Genomic DNA, 18,930 nt, shown 5'->3' with positions numbered 1-18,930 from the left:
TTTCAACCTTGATTCTTAATCTACCCCACTGTGGATTTTTTCTTCTACCCCCACCAATCACCTGAAAGGAGTTTCTTTGGCTGGAATCTGATGGGCCTTGGCACCATCCAGTGTAGATTAGCTCCCTCATAGCTCTTGATGGGCTCATAGTTCATCTTGTGAAGGAGGAAGGAACAGCTCTGGCCCTGGAAAAGGCAATAGAGGTACAGCGCATCCATCAATTTCTGTGCTGTCTGCAACTGGCCGTCAGCACTGGCCACCAGTGAGGTTTGGGCTTTTCCACTAAACAATACTTCAGGAACTTTGATGCCAATGGCAGAAAGAAATGGCAGTTCTTTTCATGAGGTAGGCATGAAAGAGTGCCTGACACCAATTTATCTTGTTCTATTTTACTCTATTTCATGTTACTTCATCCTGAGTATTTTAAAGTCTTAACAAATCAAACCAACCCTTCTCTTTCTCCATTGTTCTATCTTGTTTTAATTCACCAAACAATCCTTCTCTAGAATATTTTACTTACACCTTCATTTCTTTCCCTCCAATGCATTTGCACTTGAAGATTAAGATTTGTTGTTCTCTTTTCAGAAGGCAGAGTTACCCTAAATTTCTACTTTTAATTCTAGGTTGCACATCCATGAACATATATCTTAACAATTTTTCTCTAACTTTAAATGTTTTGATAATTTAAAGAAGAAAGAAATAAAAGGGTAGTAGAACTTGAAAATGTTTCACATGCTGACTTTTTTCCCTTCCTTGAAGTTAGGATACAGTTAAAAAAATTACTCTTTAGAAAATTAAATTGATGTTTCTGAGCCATGCCTCTCTCTGATGTGAGTTTTAAATACAGAGAACACAACATGTTTTGCAGGCATTACTAGGGTAGCATCTTCTTTAAGGATGAAGCTGTATGGACACTCCTTGTTCTGTGCATACTTGCTTCATGGATTTCTCATCTCACTTTCTTTACAAATCACATTTCCTTTTTTCAAGTCTTTTTACTGAAGTTCTGTGCTGCAGTTACATATCTACATAGAAATATCTCCTTATGAGGTGGGGCGCCTGGGTGGCTCAGTCAGTTAAGCATCCAACTTCAGCTCAGGTCATGATCTCATGGTCTCTGAGTTCAAGCCCACTCAGAGCCTGGAGCCTGCTTCAGATTCTGTGACTCCCTTTCTCTCTACCCCTCCCCTGCTCATGCTCTGTCTCTTTAAAAAATAAATGACATTAAAAATAATAATCATAAATTTTTAAAAAGATATATGCTCAAGTATTTAGGGGTAAAGTGTTTACAACCTACTTAAATAGCTTAGAGATAGAATCTAGATAGATGGATGGATAGCTATGTGTGTATGTGTATATATGTATATGTATACATGTATCATATACATGTCTGTATATACTCATAAATGTGTGTTTGATGATTTTGTATATAGAATGAAAGATAAGGCAAAATATGTAAATAATTTATGGAAACTTAATGGGGGCTTTGTGAGGTATTAGTTATTCTTTCTCTTTTTCTGTATGCTGAGATTTTTCATGATTAAAAGCTTAAAAATATGAATAGAAAGAAGAAAAATGGAAAGAAAGAGATGTGTAGTGGGGGAAGGAAGGAAGCAAGTCTTCCTTAAGGCCCTGAGAGATGTGGACTTAGCTGGTTGATCATTTTGGAAACTTTAATGGTCAACAGTAGCTCATAACATTTCATTTTAACCATCCAGTGCCCAACTATTGTAGTTTACACAGTCATTTTATGATCATCTGATACCACCTTCCCTGGACTTCTCCATGAACTTTCACAAAGAACCTTCTCTTTGAGAGTTCTTTAAGGCTCTCTACAGCTTATTATTCCATGAGTCTGATTTGTAGATGAGGTCTGCCTTAGCTAGAGTAGTTCATATCTGCTCTTTTGTGCAGTTATAAGGTACCTCTTATTGACCACCTGTCTTGAGCTAGTTAAGGTGGATATTGTTGACTGGATAACCCAGTCAACACATGTGAAAATCTGGTGGGGTAGTCTTCTGGATAAGTTCTTGTTTTCTGCATAAAATAGGCCTTTTCACCACTCTGTCCTTTTTTTCTTTTTTTCTTTCTTTCTTTTTTTTTTTTTTTGCCTTTGCCTTTGCCTTTGCCTTTACCCTTTAGCTCCTTTTTTCCTTCTGTCTGTATGGAATACAAACATGAATGATGTCTGGAACCACAGCAACCATCTTAAAATCCTAAGGTGGTCATAATAAGAATGTGGAATGGAAAGAAGAAAAAGTCTAGGTTCCTGATGGCATCAGTGAGCCACCATACCAGTCTCAAAATTCTTATTGAGAAAAACAAATAACACCCTGTAAGACTGAAACCTTGTAGAAAGCTTTTCCATAATTTACAGCCAAAAACATGTCCAGCTGACTTGATAGATTTGCCACCTCATAGTAGATTTGGTCCTGGCATAACTAGAGTCACTCCAAGCCTCATATTCCTCACTGATAATTCCCTAATCAGAATCTGGGCTGCCACAAGTTGTCTTTCACATGTCACATTTCCCCCACTCTAATGGAAGACATGTCTGAGGCTCTGAGCTTGATTATTTCTTTTGTTTTCTTCAAATTCTTATTCTGAAAGTACAACATGATTTTTTCAGATTACTGGGTTGGGACTAATTCTTTCAGAGTAGGCAACCTTGCTACTTTTACCCCTAGATAATTATCCAAATATTGAGCTGAAGAAATGGAATACAGTCTATGAGTGCTGGTAAGTGCAGCTATGAAATCTTTCAAGAAATAAATCTTCCTGTGGCCTGTGTAGAAACATCTGGAGACTCCAAGAGAAGAATCCTGGTATTCTTATTAGACAAGAAGATAGGGAGAACATACATACTTTGGTTTTGTAAACTTCCAAAGAACAATTTAAGTAAATAAGTTTCAGCTAGCAATTGGAGATAAAATCCCTCACCTTGGCATTGCTAAAGCACAAACCAAGACAGAACAACTTTCCTTTACCCTTAGTTCATAGGACTCAGCTTTGGACTGGGCTCCAAAGTGCTTTCTGTTTTTGAAACCCCAAATCATACAAAATTCAGTAGGTCTGGGGTTTGAACATATGAATAAAACAAGCCAAGTTTCTGCCTGACCTTGGCTAACCTTGAAATCGATCATTCTTCCAGTGCTGGTCTGGCTAACAGTGCAACTTGTGGTTTTATCTTGGTTTTACCACAAAACATTGTGATGAAACACTAAGACCCACTGAGATTTGCACTTCCATTCCTGTCTTGTTTCAAAATCTTTTTGCAAAATCTGATGACTTCTATAGCATATGACTGTGAAAATCTGCATTTCTCTTCTGTTCCACAGAAGCTCAGAATGAAATTTCTGCCCAGCAACATTTTTGGAGAACCCAATGATGAAAAAGCAGAAAATACTAAAATCCATTTAGTATAAAATGAGGAAGTTTCTAAGATATAATGCAAAACGACATGATGGTACTATTATACCAACTATAAAAACAACTCAATTTGAAAGTCTCATTTGAAAAAATTTCTGGGGGTTGCATATTATGGGGTAGAGTTGCTGGAGGACAGAAACACAAGAATTGATATATATCCCATAATAAGAGTACATAAACATATAACTGGTATAGTATCCTGAAAGGTCCTGAGAAGCCAAAAATCTGAACATGTAATCATTAGAAGGACAAAATATCTCAGTCTCATGAGCTGATTGTACCATTGTAAGTGTAAGAAGTAACATCTCCATTCTGTGTTCTGGCTTGGCATTGATGTAGGTACCAACAAGAATGCTAAATATCATGCAATCTCATACATTATAGTTTTTTTATTAAGGTATATTTGATACATAACATTATATTAGTTTCAGATGTTCAACATAATGATTCTGCATTCATGTATATTGCAAAAATAAGTCTAGAGGCACCTAGGTGGCTCAGTTGGTTGAGTGTCTGACTCTTGGTTTTGACTCAAGTCATGATTCCATGAGACCCACATTGGGCTCTGCACTGATTGTGGAGCCTGCTGAGGATTCTCTCTCAGTTCCTCTACCCCCCACTCACACTCTCCCTTTCTTAAAAAAAAAAAAAAAAGTCTAGTCAACATCCACAATATAGATTCTTAATTTTAAAAAATGTTTAAGGAGTGCCTGGGTGGCTCAGTCGGTTAAGGTGCCGACTTCGGCTCAGGTCATGATCTCGCGGTTTGTGGGTTCAAGCCCCGCATCGGGCTCTGTGCTAACAGCTCAGAGCCTGGAGCCTGCTTCAGATTCTGTGTCTCCCTCTCTCTCTGCCCCTCCCCCACTCATGCTCTGTGTTTTTTTCTGTCTCAATAATAAATTTAAAAACATTTTAAAAAGTTAACAAAAAATGTTTAAGTAGGCTTCATACCCAGCACAGATCCTAATGCAGAGCTTGAACTTATGCCCCTGATATCAAGACCTGATCTGAAATCGAGAGTTGGACACTTAACCAACTGAGACACCCAGGTGTCCCTAAATATAGAATCTTGTCAAGCACCCATCATTTTTCCATAAAATACTGAATTCCAACACCATGGTGTTATAGTCCTGAGCTGCACGTAACCAGAAATGAAAACAGAAAGCTCTATATGCCTTGAGCCCCTTCCAAATCTGAATCCTATTTTATAGGTTTAGAAATTTTAGCCACTAAAATCTGTTAGCCAACTTTGGAACAAAGAAAGAGAATTTTTGCTTTAACCCAAAAGACTCTTGTGAATTATGCATAATATTTTTCCAGTGCCAGGAAAAGAGAACCAGGACAGGTGGAATATATGCCACCAGTTTCTATAAAATCCTAAAAGCAGATAACTGGTCTCATCATATCAAGAACATACTAAAGATAATCCTTGGGTCAGTGATAACCTAGGGACCAACTTTTTCATTTTTTAAGAGTTCAGCTTTTTACTGAACAGGTTACAGAAGAGGTGTAGTCAAAAAGACCTAAACCCATGTCATCACCAGACTCCTCAAATTCTTCTTTCTTTGCTTCCACTTTCTTCTCCTCAACTGGGGCAGCAGAAGTGGAAGAAGCAGGACATACTGCTGGTGCACCATCAGAGCTGGGGCAGGTCCACCAGGCCCTACATTGCAAATGAGGCTCCTGATACTGACATTGGCCAGGGCCTTTGCAAACAAGCCTAGCCAGAAAGGTTCAACACTTATACCTGCTGCTTGAATGAGGGCATTGATCTTATCCTCCATGACTTTCTCCTCATCATCATGCAGGATGAAGGCTGAGTAGATGCAGGTGAATTCCTAGACAGAGACCACAGGCAAGCAAGTGCTGAGCTGGCACAGTGCTAGTCACTGGATGAAGTGAGGACCTCGCCGCAATGCAGCCTTAGCTTCCTCAGAAGGACAGAGCACCTTAGCAGCAGCTGAGGAAAGGCCCAACTTTAAAACTTTCTGGAAAAGCAATCAAAATTTTTAATTTCTGCAAAAGTGATAAAAAATAACCCGAGGAGGGGTGCCTGGGTGTCTCGTCAGGTAAGCATCTGACTTGAGCTCAGGTCATGATGCCCCCGTCTGTGAGTTCAAGCCTCGCATCAGGCTCTGTACTGACAGCTCAGAGCCTAGAGCCTGCTTTGGATTCTGTGTCTCCTTCTCTCTTTGCCCTCCCCATTCAAACTCTGTCTCTCAAAAATGAATAAATGGTGAAAAAAAAATTTTTTTAAATAACTCAAGGTGACTAGATAATCGTCCCTTTCCAAGGGCCTCTTTCCCTCTGCTTCCTCCTGGGTAGCTAGCACGCAAACAATGCTATGCAATTTTCATGCCCTTCCCAAGGACCAAACTGGCAGAAACTTCGTGAAGCCCTTGATAGACCAAGGTGTGTATTTATTTCCCTTAAAGAGCTATTTCTACCTTCTTGCCTTCAATGGAAATTACAAATTGTCCCAAGGTTAAAATGAGCCCCAGGCTACTGAGTCCTTAAGTCACAGAACCTATTAAGGTGATGCAAAGAAACGCTTTTCCCCTAAGCCCCAAACAGGTAATATGGCACCAAAACTAAAATTGATGAGATTACGTATTTGGCATTGAGGCTAACACATGGCCATAGCTAAGGGGTCCCTAATTTCCTAGCCTTCTGCAAGATATAGGTAGAGGCTCCTTAAAGTAAAAAGCCACCCACCAACTACCTATGTCACCAATGTATAAAATTCAGTGAGCTCATAATATAAACAGAGAACTATTTACTATATTCTGGCAAGCTTATAAACAAAAGCTCAGTGGAATATTTTTGCATTGGGTTTGTTTCCTGAGTGTGTTTTTCTTATAAAATCTGTGCGCTTATTCAAAGATTACATTACTCATTATTAGGCATTACAGCTGTGCTTGTGACCTAAAATCAGAGGGGTGTTACCTGGGCATTTTCCCAGGTAATGATTTGCCATTCTTGGATTGAAGTACAGGAAAGTTTTTTGTGGACAGCATCCAGCAGGTGGCACTCACATCCAAGGCTACAGGGAGCTTTCCTAGTAGCCAGGGAAATCTGTTCACAAAAGATTGTTCATTACAGCTCCGTAAATAGTAGACAGATGGCTTCTTAATAAAAAAGACCATGAATTTCACTCCTAGTATCTTCTTAAATGAAGTTTTGACATTGGATATAAGCAGGCAACAATTTATGTGGCTTTTTTTGTGTAAAGTAATCCAAGACTGGAGAAATTCCACCCTGAAAATATGGCTTTGTGGACATTATGGACTGAATATTTGTGCCCCCCCCAATATTCATATGTTAAATTCGAATGCCCCATTATGATAGTATGTAGTAGTGGGGGCTTTGGGAGGTAATTAGGTTATAAGAGTAGAGCTCTCAGGTTACCTGGCTGGCTCAGTCAGTGGAGTATGAGTTTACGCCCCACCTTGGGTATAGAGATTACTTCAAAATAAAATATTTTTTAAAAAAAAGAGTAGAGCTCTCGTGAATGGGATTAGTTCCCTTATAAGAAGAGGCCAGAGGGGCACCTGGGTGGCTCAGTTGATTGGGTGTCTGACTTTGGCTCAGGTCATGATCTCAGGGTTCGTGGGTTTGAGCCCCGCATCGGGCTCTGTGCTGACAGCTAGCTCAGAGCCTGGAGCCTGCTTCAGATTCTGTGTCTCCCTCTGTCTCTGACCCTCCCCTGCTCACACTGTCTTTCTCTCTCACAAAAATAAATAAAACATTAAAAACAAATAAATAAATAAAAATAAAATTTAAAAAAAATGTTAAAAAAAAAAAAAAGAAGAGGCCAGAGAGCTAGATTTCTGCTCTTTCTTTCAAGTGAGAACACAGCAAGAAGACAGCCTTTTGGAAAACTGGAATATGGGACTCACCAAGAACCTGACCTGACCACACTGGCGTCCTGATCTCAGCCTTCCAACCTCCAGAACTGTGAGAAATAATTCTTGTTACTTAAGCCACCCCGCCTATGGTAATTTGGCCTAAGATATTTCTGTTGTCTCTTTCCTAATTTAGCAATATTTAGAATAGAATTAACAAATCATATATCACTTTGAATATTAAAAAAAAAGCAAGCCTAAACCATTTTGAATAAAAATGAATCAAGCAGAGAAATTTATAAGACAAAATGACATTTCTTGCTAAATATTCTCATATGACAACAGTGCCTATGGTTGCCAAATCATGTTCATGAAGGCCCAGGAATTGTTTTGCAAAAGGCATGGAATCAGTATGATCATAGACTATACTTAGGATATATTTACCCTTGAGTCACATGTGGTAATTATCATTATGAACTCATATCACCTCTTCCTGAATAAGCAAAATCAATAAGCAAAATCAACTACTCTATTACTTTAGTAATGTAAGTAGAAGTGCAGTAAAGTCTTATTGGCCATACATGATCAGGTAGACAAATATGACCTAACAACGCAATTCACCACACACTTACTATATATCATACAATGAAAAATCTGCCACAAAAAGCAATTAAGCAAGTCTGTGAGGCAGGTAGCATGATTATCTCCACTTTGTAGGAAAGGAAAATAAAGTTTAGAAGTAAATTACATAACCCATGTTAGCTTCATGTCCTTATCTGTTAAGTGAGAAAAAAAGTATAAGCTATTTCTTAGGGCTGTGAAAATTAAATAAAAGAATCCATACAAAGCACTTAGCTTTGTAAGAGTAAATCCTAAATATGTGATTACTAACACTAGTGCTACTGCTGCTGCTGCTATCATCACTACTCCTATTATGTTATAATGGGATAAATGTTATATCATATTATTATATATTATATAGTGTTACATTGATTATATTAATATTATATATTATAATTTTCATTTTGTTAGAGAAGTAGTTATTTGTTCAGAGTCACACCAACAGTATGTGGCAGAATTTGAAATAAGGTCTTTCTGAATCCAGAACTTGAGTGCTTAGTCTAGAGGAGGCAATGTTTTTGAATGACTAAACCCAAGGTAATTATGAGAATTAAATAACACTTCTATAAATATGAAAATTACTTCCTTTTATGGAGAGAATACATAAGAACCATCATCAGAAAACAGCCAACTCTCCAAGTTTCTCCTTCCAGACCCAAACACACACATGAACAAGCAAATGCCTTTTCTCCCCCCAACCCATCCTCTAGGTTAAGGTGACCCTTTATCTTTCTGACCAAAATATGATACCTTAATGGTCACAGTTCTCAAGGGAGGGTAAGGAACTAAACTTTAATAAAGAACTATGACTGGTGTAAGCCAGAACTACTCAGCATTGAGCCAAGGTGACCACACCATAGGCAGCAGAGCCAAGTCTTGGTCCTGGCTTATCCAGTATCAGCAACATGACAAGAGTGAGCTGTAATCCAGGCACATCAATCACAGTGGTTGGTGGTGCCAAACCATGGCATTAAGGAGAAAGTTCTCTGACTAGTAACCTTAAGAAGCTTGGTTTGATTTGGAATATTTCTTGATATGGTTCCAATCCATCCACCAAGTTAGTTTCACTCATTTGCCATTCTTCTAACTGCCTTGAAATGTATATGTAAAACTGTTTTGGAGTAGTATATTTTAATATATTACACTGAAATTCCATTCCTAGTTCATTTGGATAAAATGAATTGATTTAAATTATATTTTGGGTTTTGGATCCCCAAGATTTCTGTGTATGTCTGTGTTTTTAAGCTATCATTTCTTCAACACCTATCATGTATTGGACATTATGCTTAGCATTTTAAATACATTATTGCATACTTTAATCTTCAAATGTAAGCCAGGAGTTCTTAATTTAGGATTAAGTTCAGGGTTTCCATGTATTAGATGAAGAAAAAAAATCACATCTATGTTTTAATCAACCTCTAAATGAAATTTAGCATTTCCTTCAATTATCACTGTAGGCAGTAAACCAAGTAGCATATCCATAGTACCTGTGACTTTGTCACCAATAGAAATCACAGATATTTTCAAGTCACATAATAGCTCTTGCTGATATTTCAAAGTATGACTTGTACTGGACACTTCTTAAAAATTACATTAATTAGGGGCCTGGGTGGCTCAGTCAGTTAAGCGTCTGACTTTGGCTCATGTCATGATCTCATTGTGAGTTCGAGCCCCACATGGGGCCCTGTGCTGATACCTCAGAGCCTGGAGCCTGCTTCGGATTCTGTGTCTCCCTTTCTCTTGGTCCCTCCCCTGCTCACACTCTGTCTCTCTGTCTCTCTCTCAAAAATAAATAAACATAAAAAAAAGTTTTAATTACATTAATTATTATTAGACCAAGTATTATTAATTTCTATTAGAGTCTAATGGTAATTAATAAAATATAATATATATTAGTAGCTCACAAATTTGGGAATTTTGTCAAGTATAGTTCTTTATAGCTGATTTTAATGATATTTATTTAAAAACATTATTCTGAGAAGGGGTCTGTAGGTTTCACAAAACTACCAGGTGTACTTGGTACAAAATAGAATAAGAATCTCTAGTCAAGGCTAATCACAATAACTCCACTTCTCCCCACCAGTGTCTTGCTTATAAATTAGCATATGACCTAATTCTGACCAATCCAACAAAGAAAAATCTGTTAAAGGGAGTCTTGCTCTTTCCAGAGTGCTCCAAGAAGAGAAAGTTGCTCTGGTCCCTCTGGATGCAGCTGTGGCTAGATGAGAGGGCTGGAACTGTTGCAACCACTTTGCAACTGAACTAAGGAGGACATTAACACACAGGAGATGGTGTCTCCAGGAGGACTGTTGTGCGAAGGCTGCCTGGAGGGGTCTGTCTGGACCCTGCACTACTGTTTCAGCCAGTTTGAGTTGGGGTTTTCTGATATTTCCAGCTATATGTACCTTAACTCTGCTGCCATCCTTAGGGGAAAAGCCTCTCTGAGAAGGTAACACTCAAGTGGCAGGAAGGATTAGGCAGAAGAGGGACAATCTTCAGGGTTAGAGGAAACAATGTCTGCAAAGTCTTTGAAGAGTGAATGACTTTGCCTCATTTGAGACACTAAAACCTCATAGGACTGAAGTATGGTGACTGAAGGGGAGTATGAAATGAGATAAAATTAGCCCAAAAAAAGATGATGCAGAGCCCTTCCAGGCCACAGTGAGAAGTCTGGACTTACTTTTAAGTGTATTGGGAAGCCATTGAAGGACTTAAAGCGAAGAAGTGACAAAATCCAAGTTCATTCTGGCTGCTGTTGTTTGGAGAACATACTAATGAGGGAGTATAGCCCTGGGGAGATGGTGGGGCTATTGTAGGAATCCAGGTAGGAGATGATGATGGCCTAGGCTCTATAATGGGAATGTGAATTGGAACTGCTAATCTCAAATTTTAGTTTGTAAAAGAATCACTACTTATATTTCTTTAAAATGTAAGTAAGGGGATGTCTGGTGGCTCAGTCAGTTAAGTGTCTGACTTCAGCTCAGGTCATGCTCTCGTGGTTTGAGTTCAAGCCCATCGTCAGGCTCTGCACTGCCCATCCTCCCCCTGCACGTGTGTTCTCTCTCTCTCTTTCTCTCAAAAACAAATAACCATTAAAAAATGATCCTATCATTCTCTGTCCCTTACATTCTTTCACTCAAAAAGCATCTATTAAGCATCATCTAGGTGCTTGGCACTGACCTGGGTACTGGTCATTCCAAAATAAATAAAACAAACTCTCTCTTATGATAGATATTTATCATTTTCCCTATCTTCCCTCGGATGCCATTCATTAAGGAGAAAAGAAAGATCACAAAGGGAAATTAGATTCAATAGAAAAATAGAAGCAGGGGAATATTCAAGAACAAGACTTTGGAAAAATATAAACTGATGAGACTGTCCTCAGATCCTGCATGTGGATCGATTCTTATTATGACTTACTTACCTGAACCTTAAACAAAGAACAGGCCGCCTCTAATATCAGGACAGCATCTGACAACCTAAGAGCACTCCAGAGACATGTACTGAATACTCAGAAGAGAAAACTATGTGTCTAGATTGTTTTATAAATTGCTGGGATCAAGATTTTCTTGTTGAGGGGAGGAAGAAAAAAAAGAACTATAATGCCATCTTCTGAAGTTGTCCAAGACAAAGTCCTCAAATCACTGCATGCTGATCCCATCTGAAAGGTGGAAAATTTAAGAACCCATGAGATGTTTATTAGGATTTTAGCCCCAGTCCTAGACCTTTTGATGTCTAATACACTTGGCCTTCTAGCCCTCTCCTGAATAAGACTAGAAGGGGTTTATTGAGAGCATAATTACTGTTTCTCAAAATAATACCAGAAATTCTTTACTAAAAGATAAATACTGAGTTGTTTAGAGTAGGTATCGAAGGTTACAATAAAGCTTTAAACACTTATGCCAAGAGCCTTAAAAGCAACAATCATTCAGTAAGTAACAGCCTATTCTCATGAGTTATCTAGAACCTCAAATTTTTTTCCTAGCCACCCTGAACTCTTCTTTTTCAGTTTATTTCTTTGTCTGTTTGTTTTTGAGAGAGAGAGAGAGAAAGAGCATTCGTGCATGAACAGGGGAGAGGCAGAAAGAGAATCTCAAGCAGACTCCAAGCGGGGCTCAATCTCATGAACCATGAGATCATGACCTAGGCTGAAATCAAGAGTCAGATGCTTAAAGATAAATAAAAAACAAAACAAAACAAAAAAAAGAGTCAGATGCTTAACCAACTGAGCCACCCAGATACCCTTCCTAGCCACCCTGAACTCTTAACAAGTTGACAAACAATAGGTTAGACAAGTACAATAAACAAAATTATGTATTGTGTACAATTAACACTCTCAATAAATTGACTTTGCTAACATGCCGGGCACAGAAAGACTTTTAGGCTGCTAGCATATCTCCAATTTTAAATATAGGAAGAAATTTAAAAGTATAAAATATAGAGGTGCCTGGCTGACTCAGTCCATAGAGCATGCAACTCTTGATATTGGGGTCATGAGTTCAAACCCCACTTGGGGATAGAGTTTACGTTAAAAACATTTTAAGATAAAAATAAAATATACAAATATAGAAATGGAACCCTGGCAGCTCGAAAGCTTTATTTTACCTTAATAGACCTATGGCTCCACTACGGGTGGGGAAAAGAGGGTGAAGAAACTGCCTGCCTAATTTAAATTTAAATTTACAAGCTATTTATAAAATTGGAGCATTCAGTTTGATAAGAATTTTGCTTTCTGTGCTGCCAAATGGCCAGTGTCACTGGGTTTGGGTAGTTATTAGGGTTTTTTTGTTTGTTTGTTTGTTTTTTACAGAATTGTGATACTAGCTTTATGTAGACACAATCTTAAGCATTTGGAAGAATCTGGTTTTAAAAGTGTAACTGTAGCTTGTACACATGCGTATACTTGTTAGCCAATACAACTACAGTTCTTCCCCCCAAATATACCCTGTTTACATTAAATTTATTTTTCCTGGTTTAATACACAGTTAAACAGCAATAAATTCACCAAATCTAGTTAGATAGAAATCTTTCTCTCATTACCTTATGAATATTTACTATGGTTAACACCTTCCTGCGGTGCTCTGGCAGCATTTTTATTTGGGATTTGTTCATGAAAACCATTCCTAGAAAAAGTCTAGACATCTAAAGACAAAGATCTTTTTTAAACTTTTGTAATAAAATATTTATCCTCCAAATCTAAGTGCTAATGTAGGTGAAACCAGTCTGTACTTTTTAAAAAGTTTATTTATTTTGAGAAAGAGAGAGGAAGCATGTGATGCACCGTCAGTGTGTAGTCCACTTGGATCTTGAACCTATAAACCATGAGATCATGACCTGAGCTGAAACCAAGAGCTGGACGCTTAACACCCGGAGGCACCCCACAAGTCTATACTTTTGTTATACAGTATGTGAAGCTAACATGGTGCTTTTCTGTATAATTATGCTTCCCATTTCTCAGGGACAATCTGTCTCAAGGGGAGTCATTTAGCTACCTGAACACTTTTCTGTTTCCACCAGCACAATCCCATCAGGAGAGATTGGGCAGGGAGATAGTGCTATCCTAGGTACAGCTGCATCTAGAGTCCAAAGACAAACCCTACTGTTAAAGCTACATTTGACTCGAGAACCATTTTGCAGATTGCTCATTTTGTGGATTAACCATAATTCTGTACTCCTTGTTAGAAAGAAAAGCTTTCTTTATATATAACTGGTCAACACTTTAAAATAAATGTGACCTCAATTCTATGAATTAGCTAGTGGCCATGGGCAGATTCTTTCTGAGACCATCACTTTTTTTTTAAATTAATTTATTTATTTTGAAAGAGAGAGAGAGAGATAGAATACAAGTGGGGGAGGAGCAGAGAGACAGGAAGAGAGAATCCCAAGCAAGCTCTACTGTCAGTGCAGAATCCAATGCAGGGCATGATCCCACAAACTGTGAGATCATGACCTGAGCCAAAATCAAGAGTCAAATGCTCAACTGACTGAGCCACCCAGGTACCTCTGAGATAGCCACTTTAAATCGTACCACCAGCAGAAGAGAGACCCTCCTCAATGGTGATTTTGTGACGGCTGCCAAATTCTCAGGGTAGAAAATTGTTCTTATAAGAGTTAAAGGTACATCCCTTTACCCCTTTCCCTTGCATACATTGTAAACAAAAACAGTACTGAGTTTGAAATCTCATGAGAGGCTTATTGTTTTAAACCTTACTTTTATTATCATGTCTTGTATGTAAATGGCTACAAATTTCACTTTTTCTAAGATTTCATTCTATGCAAATTTGTAATTTAATTGTAACACCAAGAGCATACCTAAATATTTTGATTCATTTCTGGTGAAAGCGAAGGGGCCAGACGTTTAGCAAAGATCACTGTGCTGACATGTCTGCTTTCTATACGCAAAGCGACTGGCTCAATCAAGCAGTACAAGCCCAGAAAAGTTCACTCAATCATCTAATCCCTTCTAGCATTACATTTTTCCATTTTTAAATCTTTGACTAATTAGAAGCACAATCTTACCATGAAAGAAAAGACAATATTTCCTCCTCTCCTTTTTAATCCACCTTCTTTCCCAACTGCAATGCCTTCTCCCACCAGCCTTAATTAACTACGCACTGTTGATGAATCAATCATTCAATAAAGACATTGTTTATTCCATTTGTAAAGGAAGTGGAATGGTTATGAAAATATGTACAAAAGGAAGAGATAATGAAAAAAAGGAAACAGGTTTTAAGAGATAGCTACATAAGTCAAATTGCTGAGAAAATAAGTAAGTTACGGTGTTCTCTAACTTCTCATATGTTACCAAAAACTATGGCCATTAGAAATTCACTACTGGGGGTGCACTTGGATGGCTCAGTCTGTTAAGTGCCTGACTTCAGCTTAGGTCATGATCTTGCAGTTCGTAAGTTCGAGCTCCACATGAGGCTCTGTGCTAACAGCTCAGAGCCTGAAGTATGCTTCAGGTTCTGTGTCTCCTCTGTTCTCTGCCCCTCCCATGCTCACACTCTGCCTCTCTCTCTCAAAAATAAATAAACATTAAAAAAAATTCACTACTGGTCTTGTTTATTTTCTCTAAATAGCTGATCCAACATAAGACCTTTCCTGACACTGAGTTGAGACATGGATACACTTTACCTGAGATGGTACTTCATTCATCCTAATAATCCATTGATTTCTATAAAATCCAATAATTGATTTTTTCCTTACTAAAAAAATTTACCAGTCTGATAGCCCAAATACATATATGTATTTGTAGCCATTAATATCATAGTCTCAATAATTTACCAAAAATTTGGAAATTTTTATATATTTTTATTCCATAAAAATAATTTGTAGGGGTACCTAGGTGGCTTAGTTAGTTAAGCGTCTGACTCTTGATTTTAGTTTATGATCTCATGATTCATGAGATGGAGCCCCTGCATCTGGCTCTGCTCTGATGTCACAGAGGTTGCTTGGGATTCTCTCTCCCTCTTTCCTCTCTGCTCCTCGCCAGTTCACGAGTTCTATAAATAAATAAATAAATAAATAAATAAATAAATAAATAAAATTTGTAGATATTACAATTTTTTGCTCAGGTGAAAGAGGTTAAGTCAGTTGAATATGTCTAAACAGAAAGTCTTCAAATCTTCCTCAGCCATCAGCTTAACAGCCATCCACACACACACACACACAAAAGAAAAACAAAACAAAACAAACACCACACTAAAGTCTAGAACAGGAAATGAAGAGTAAATAGCACTTCCAGTTATGGCTGGAACATAAACGAGCATGGGGAGGTCTTAAACTTGAATTTGAGCCAGGATACCAGGATTGTTGATACCATTTCCAAGAGAACTAAAGAATATTAAGGCGAATTATATAGTCAGAACTTGAAATTTTCTTTCTCAGCTAAGAAATATGGCATGTTAGAACTCTCTTCACTTGATGGATGGAAAGATATAATTTCAGCTTTTAACCAGTTGGTATGCTTGGTCAAAGAAGGCCAATGCTGAAATTAGCAACAAATTAGCCTTCACAATATGGACTGGCCTGTGAACCAACAAAGAGTTATAGATTAGATTCCGGACCTTCTTACCCACTCTTTAGAAGGGAATGCAATCGCCAAAAGAATTTCCCACAGAAAACCAGAAACCCTAATACCTCTGGTACCACCTGCATGTCCTTTTGCATAAGCATGGGCCCACCCTAACTTTAATTCTTGAGACCCAATGGGTATACAACTGTACCAAAAACCACTGAATTTCACAACATAACTTGAGACAAACTGAATCTGAAAGGCTATTTTATGGGTATTTTTCCTCCAGTCCTGCAGGTAATACAATCCACAGTACCCCCACTGGCTAGCAGTATTTGACTCTCCTAATCCTCATTACAATACTTCCATTGGTATACTTCTCAAGGGAAGTGTGCCTGAGAGCAGCAGCAAAGAAAAGAAGTCTTTTTTACTCATTTGTGTTCATAAGAAGTGCAACGGAAGATTAGAATCACCCTTGAGTCTTGTTTGTGAGTTTTGTTCGTATCCTCACAAAAATTTGGTACTTTCGTTTTACTATACTTTACCCACCTATTTTAGGTAATCTTTCAAATTCAAGTCTTCATAAGTCCAAAGTCATGGGTGATTTGGTTTTTAAAAAGGGGAGGGGATCACAAAGTATAGTATTTGTCATATGCATGTTTTTACAGCAAATTTGCGACCATATAATGCTAAAAATTTGAACTTTGAAAAATAGAATATTTATATTTCATTTCATTCCTTGTTCAGCTCAACTATCTAATGCTAAAATCTTCAAATCTTGTAAGAAGTTTGCTTATTTTTCCATTGTTTTTGGCTTTAATCAAAAGGAAAAATAATACTTTCAACAGCTGAAGGAACAGCCAGGTATCTGAAATTAAATTAAATTAAATTAAAATCATAAAATGTCATGCATCATAAAATATACTGAAAATACCTAGCATGTTATCTTCTGAGTACTCCAGGCGGGCTTATTCATTTTAGCTATAACTGATTTCCAGTGGAAAGAAAGTTACTATACTTCTGAGCATATTGACAAATAAGTCTTTCAGTTTCATGGAGGTTAAGTGGTTGAACAGGAAGTACTGCCTCAGCACATATACATCAATCCTTTAGAGAAATTCTAAAATCGAGGGGCCTGGATTTCCACACTTATTTTATTCCACTATGGTACATCTGTAAAGCAGAAATAAGACTCCCTTCTTTATCCAGCCTTCAAGTTCAGTCATATATTTTTTTATTTGAAATGAACTAAAGCTGATTTAGAGCGGACATGCCTTTTGGAATGCCCTAAGGACTTTCATTTCTTGAATGATATGCTAAAGCTTGGACTCTACCCAAACCTCCTTGAAGCACCCTCTGCAAAGTTTAATCTAATTTAAATTAACTTATTCCTCAGCATAAAATGCTCTTACTTATTTCTCTTTATTTTTTGAGTAAGCACATGGACATGTTTTTGTTTCTGAACATGTAGATACTGAAACAATTTAGAAAGAAAAAAACCCTACATATTTTTTTTATTTCATGTTAAAACAGTGACAGCAAGCATGATTCTGAGAACTCCTGGCCCTGGCACTATGCAAATCATTTCAGCAGCAACATAGTCATAGTTCCTACCAAATGTTTCTCTGATGGCCCTGAACTCTCATTTTTTCTATCCATCTCTGTGTACTGCTTACTTTCAAATCTTTACTTTGCAAATAAAAGTAGTATTAGAACATGTATTTGCCAAAAATAAGCATTTGTATGGATAAGTGCAATTCTTTGGGCATAAGGTTGAGTACATGTATATAATAGATCTTTTGGTAAATTGGTAAACATTCATCTACTCCCTCTATCTCTACTTCAAGGAAATTGTGAGTGCAATATAGGGTTTATTAAACAAACAAATGAAGAGTGTGGAACTCTTCCTGAGTGTGTATAGTGATTGACTACAAATTATCAACTTCCCTAAACTAAAAACTTTTAGTTGGCTAGGATAGTTGAAAAAAAAAAAAAAGAAGAAGAAGAAAATGCTGGAGCAAAAGGTTAAAGAATTGAATACAAAATGCTTCTTCCCATAATGACAATGAAAGCACTGTGAAGGGATTGCACTATGTGAGGATCCATCCTTAAAAACATCTACCACATGTATGCTTCACATACCCTCTGGGTTTTATTTTTATTTTTGCTTGGGTTATTCCTCCCATCAGTAAATCCCAAAACAGTCCCACAAACTTCCTTCTCTCTTGCTCTCTTTTTGTCTTTCATTCATTTACCCATGCAAATTTCAGCTATGCATTTTGCTTTCAATAATACCTGAATGAGAAAGTCCTTGAAATCAGAGAAGGATGTGCAATATGTCAAAATGAGCTATTATCCCTGGTGATTATTAGTGTGTCACAAGAGAAGAAATGTACCCAAGAGGGTCCTGCACAATTCCAACTCTGGGAATTGTGCTCTATCTAAAGACTCTGTCATTTCAGCAGCCCATTCATTTACTCAAAAAATATTTATCAGGTGCTATTATATCCAGCACTGTGTTAACATCAGCAAAGCATTAAATCTTCAAAGTAGTTTCTTACTCTACACTTATGTTGACATATTTAGGTGGGGCCTTAAATTCTCTACTCAGCTGAATGGTTTAGTTCCCTTCTAAGTAATTTGTCATTTTCAGGCACATATAAGTGGGTTTTATCTTTTATCACTGGAATGCTACCATATATGACGGCATCTACATAAGTGTTCAAATCACGAAGAATAGAGATGACAAAATCCAAGCATTATAGATTTAATTATCACTCCAGAATTAAATTACTGGAGCTAAACTTCTGGATTCTAGAGTCAGAGCTTCAAGAAATGTTTCATCTTTGACTACCTCCAAAGGCTGATCAGACCTTATGTCTCTATTGCAGTAATTTGTGCTTCTTTCAGCATTTCAGACAAAAGGAGGAAATGGCCATAATCTGCCCTCACTGGAAACGCTAGCATCATGGGAATTTTCCGGGGCAGCTTTGTGCAAGTCTAAGGAGGCTTCAAGCA

The 18,930-nt window shown here is 37.6% G+C and overlaps 1 pseudogene; it reads right to left on the bottom strand.

Annotated features, from left to right (window-relative positions):
- Positions 1 to 4,905: 4,905 nt before the first annotated feature.
- On the bottom strand, positions 4,906 to 10,317 carry LOC115302191 (annotated as a pseudogene).
- Between the last annotated feature and the right edge of the window lie 8,613 nt (positions 10,318 to 18,930).

The sequence above is a fragment of the Suricata suricatta genome, chromosome 9 (assembly GCF_006229205.1).
Source record: "Suricata suricatta isolate VVHF042 chromosome 9, meerkat_22Aug2017_6uvM2_HiC, whole genome shotgun sequence".
Taxonomy (NCBI): domain Eukaryota; kingdom Metazoa; phylum Chordata; class Mammalia; order Carnivora; family Herpestidae; genus Suricata; species Suricata suricatta.
The sequence above is the reverse complement of the archived record's forward strand: the minus strand, read 5'-3'. Positions and strand labels throughout refer to the sequence as shown.